Source organism: Triticum dicoccoides, chromosome 5B (genome assembly GCF_002162155.2).
Source record: "Triticum dicoccoides isolate Atlit2015 ecotype Zavitan chromosome 5B, WEW_v2.0, whole genome shotgun sequence".
Classification (NCBI taxonomy): domain Eukaryota; kingdom Viridiplantae; phylum Streptophyta; class Magnoliopsida; order Poales; family Poaceae; genus Triticum; species Triticum dicoccoides.
In genome coordinates, this window is record NC_041389.1 from 482,604,505 (window position 1) to 482,609,597 (window position 5,093).

A 5,093-nucleotide genomic window follows, 5' to 3' on the forward strand; every position below is an offset into this window, starting at 1 on the left:
TGGCGCGAGGCTCCTCTGCTGGGCTGCTCGACGGCGGAGGGAGCCCCGGTGTGGAGGTGGAGGCGCGAGGCGGAGAGCTCGGCAGCGGGGCCAGCAGCTGCAGCCGCGGGAGGCCGAGGCCGGTGGAGGTGCGGGCGTCGAGGCAGGGCGACAGGAGGAGGAGGCGACGCGAGGAGAGGAGGGGGATCGAGGGCTGTGCGGCGCTGGATGGAGTCGAGGGAGAGGAGAAGGGATCAGGGAGAGAGCGCTGTGGGCTGGATCGGTTGGGGGCTAGGGTTAGAAGGGTTAGGAAGGCTGGCCTGGTCATTGGGCCAAAATTAGGCTGCTGGGCTCTCTTCTCCCTCTCTCTTCAAAACTCTTCCAAAAACAGAAAAGCAAAGAAAGAAAGGGAGAGAAAAGAAATGAGTGGACAAGAATTAGGGCATGAGGGTAATTTTCCGGACTCACAAAAATATGCTCATTCCAAGAAAAATAGAAAGGCCACGATTGAAAGATGTAAATTCAAACTCATTTGAATTTAATTCAAATGGGTTTGAACTAGGACTTGATAAAAGGAAGGTCCAAAAATGTTCGGATTTTTGGTGGAGCTCCGGAAAATGATGAAATAATTACGGGCAAGGTTGGAGAACAAGAATTGAGATAACAACGGCATGGGATATTTTGCAAGTGGGTTATGGTTAATTCCAAAAAATGGAATAATTTTATTATAGCTGCCTAATATTGGAGGATATGTTATAAAGAGAAGTCACCATGTGAGTTCCCTCGGTTTAAATAGATCAAAAGATCTATGCAATTTATTTAAAGGAGTTATAAAATTAATGACATGATGGCAATGCAAAAATAAAAGAGCAAGCACAAAAGAAACACACGGCGAAACTCAGAATAGCTGGAAGTCTTCTAAAGCGTCGGTCTCGGGGCGTCACAACACTCCACCACTACGAGAGGATCTCGTCCCGAGATCTAGGATGGCACCGGAGAGAAACGGAAGAGGAAGAGAAGAGGTAAAACTAAGTTGCTTCTTCGACAAAAGAGTGAAACCAAAGAACCTTGAGAGGTTGAACAATTTAAAAGAAAGAGTACAACAGAGATGAACGAGATTGCAAACAATTCGTTAGAAAAGAGGAACAAATAACATTAGAACTTGAAGGTTGCAAAGACATGAATCAAGAGTTTAATGGACAAGATAGAATTCGAAACCACTCTCGTTGAAATGAGATAAACAAGGAACAAGGAAGAACAAATCCGGACAGCACTCCGACTGTAAATGGAAGGAATTGAACATGAACTTGAGAAGATGGGATGATACATGATGAAATCAACAACATACTGCCTCCGGAACTATTGAAAGAATGGCACAAGGGGTAAGAAGGATTTCAGACAGCACGCCGGTTGAGAAGGGAGGCAAAACTTGATAAGATGAAAAGAACTTTAATGAGAACATAGCACTCGGGTTAAATGGATAAGAACGAAAAGAAACATGATCTTGACAAAACGAGGAGATGGGTGAAGAGAGCAACATCACAATGCTCACCACAAATAGCAACAACCCTTAAGGAAAGGCTTTAGGTGAAATCTGACACAAGATAACTCCAAGGAAGAAAATGATGGGTTTAAAATACCTCATTCTTGACAACATGTGAATCATCAAACACGAACTCGAATTGTCAAGAATGACATAACACCACCTCAAAAGATAAGGTAGAAAGAATTGCACTTTAGAATGCAAGATGAAGAATACTTGAGCTCCTCAAAACAAAACATGTGTTGAACACCATGTTTATTTTAGAGTAAAGCTTAGCAGATCATAACTTCGAGAGAAAACTTGAAGAACAATTGAAAAATGAATAGAATCCTTGACGAACCACCATGTAGAGCCTCCATGAAGAACTCCGGTAATGAAAGGATGATAAAAAGAAAGAGAAGTTGACAACACAAGGTGAAGCCTTGCGATGATTTAGATGGAGCTTTGCGATGATATAACCGAGAGAACTTGGAACTCCGAAAAGAAAAGATGAATACTAGAATCGAGAATTACTTCATCATGAACAATCTCCGGAAGAAGGAATTAATCACTTGGATGAAACAAGAATAAGAATTATGTCATGCCTATCCTTCACCAATTTAAATTGATGACTAGCAACGGATTTGACATACTACTTATTCTCGTAGAGAGAATTAAGAGAGATATAGCATAAACTTGAGAAGGTATTGATGGAACCACTGGTGGGATTTGTTAACAATGAATGAATTGATAAATTGATACGATAACGAAGAAAGTGAAATCTTGAACGAACCACCGAAAGAATTGAAAATGAACGAAGTAAAGGGGTGAATCACCGGTAAGAATTAGAGAACGAATGAAGATACTTGAGGGAATTTGATACAAGAGAACGAAGAGATCATGAGCTGATTAGAGAATACTTGAGCAGTGTACCGGTAAGATTTGGATAGCGAGAGCTGAAAGCTTGAATGAATAATTCTGAGATGATGGGCTACGGAGAATCAATCTGAAAAGACTCTTGAATTGCTCCGGATGGATGAAAGAAAATTCTCACAATCGAAAACAATTATGAGAGGATGGCATCAAGCTTGAACTACACATCTTTGGAAGAACGGGTAAGGATTTAAGAGGAAATCTTCTTCGGACTTCAAAATTCAAGAATGACAACGAGAAACACCACCATGAATTGTTGAGGCACTCCGGAATGACAATTAGAAAGGTTGAACCAATAATGAAAGAATTTCAAAGCAATCTTGGAGAAGGCATGTGACTGATGGAATCCATTCTTACGTCACACTTTGAAAAGAATTTGGGAATAGCACCAGAATAATTAGAAGAGCCGGGTAAGATCCTGGGAAAAGACCTGTGGGTTAGGGCCCACTCAAAAGAAAACACCGTTGAAAGATTTGATTGCAAGGAGTGAAGAGGCTTCACATGAATAAATGGATGCTTGAATAACGTATATGAGTCCTTGAAGAAAAGAAAGGGTGGGAGGGCGGGAAAACAAAGACAACTTGGTACGGATGAAACAAACACCGTTGAGAAAACTTAGAAATGATCTTGCGGATGGGGAGAATGATCGGATCCACTTGAAGAGAAGCACACCGATAGGAAAAGAATTAACATGACGACCTCGATGATCAAGAAAGATTAGTATTCACATAGCAATATGAGAACACCACTTGAAAAGTATGGAATCAACACTTGACCTTGAAGCAACTCGAATACCACAACTCAAAACAAAAACAAAGGATTTGGCTTGCAGAATAAGCCGGAACAAACATATGATAGAGATTCCGTCCGAAGTTTTTGTGGTGGGCCCCACACGGGCTCGAGTGTAAAGCACCATCATGTACAAGGCAGTGCACATGACATACGAAGTGTCCCCAAACCAGCATAGCCAAGGGATATTTAAGACACAATGAGACCACTGTAAAAAAACAACCGTGGAAAGGCGGACCACAAGACGTCGAACCCCAATCTCATATCATGCATCTGTCGAAAAGATATTCTAGGAGCTACTTGAATTCCCACCTATAAAACTCCTGAAACTTTCTGGTTATGCAATCTGGTGTTGGGGATACAGGGGAAGCAATATATATCTCACCCAAAACTAACAATTCCTACATCCAAGATGTATCCATCCGTCAACACATAACCAAGAAACCTTCGAAAATCGTGTACCTCCACCTTCAAAAAGCATCCGTTATACGAGTTATGGCAATACTCTCGAGCTCGCCCCAGTACTGGGTTATCGAGGTTATCTCACCAACAACTACATAAAAGAGATTTTCGATGTCGGCAAAACTCAGGTATTCCAGAACTGCAACGATAAAATTCTGACGACAACACCTCGGAGCTCAACTCCCCGGTCAATGCCACATAATAGACCAGAGGAACCAAGAACAATGTTCTCGTCACAAAACCATCGGAACGATTCCAAGATACCCGCGTGATCCTAAAAAAATTAGTGAAATTTGAGGAGAGGAAAGTCAAAACATCTACGTCAGGAGACCTCACCAGAGCGACGAAGCGACTGAGGAGTAAAAAGAATCCTACTCTCCGATATATATAATCCTAAGACTCAAAAACATTTTTGTTCTAGACTCAACAACGCCAGCAAACAATCAAGCAGGGGGCTCCTAAGTCGGGGCTGGCTCTGATAACCAACTTGTAACACCCATGATGCGGCTATATCTCCCACGTGTCGAAGCACGACTTAGAGGCATAACCGCATGGTGGTTTTGTCGCAAGAAGGGTCATCTTCACACAATCCCATGTAATGAATAAGAATGGGATAAAGAGTTGGCTTACAATCGCCACTTCACACAATGAACATAAATAATCATACATCATTCAGAGTACACACATATAGTCCGACTACGGACGAAGCCAAAAGAAAAGAAGATAACCCAACTGCTAGATCCCCGATCGTCCCAACTGGGCTCCACTACTGATCATCAAGAAACAAAACATGGCTACAACTAAGATCTTCGTTGAGCTCCCATCTGAGCTCGGTTGCATCGCCTGCACTGGTATCATCGGCACCTGCAACTGTTGTGATAGTATCTGGTGAGTCACGAGGACTCAGCAATCTCACACCCGCGAGATCAAGACTATTTAAGCTTAAGGGTAGGAAGTGGTAAAGTGGTGAGGTTGCAGCAGCGACTAAGCATATATGGTGGCTAACATACGCAAATAAGAGCGAGAAGAGAGCAAACGGAACGGTCATGAAGCTAGCAATGATCAAGAAGTGATCCTGAACTCCTACTTACGTCAAACATAACCCAAAAACCATGTTCACTTCCTGGACTCCGCCGAGGAGAGACCATCATGGCTACACACGCGGTTGATGCGTTTTAATTAAGTCAAGTGTCAAGTTATCTACAACCGGACATTAACAAATTCCCATCTGCCTATAACCGCAGGCACAACTTTCGAAAGATTATAGCCTGCAGGGGTGTCCCAACTTAGCCCATGACAAGCTCTCGCGATCAACGAAGGAATAGACCTTCTCCCAGGAAGACCCGATCAGATTCGGAATCCCGGTTTACAAGACATTTCGACAATGGTAAAACAAGACCAGCAAAGC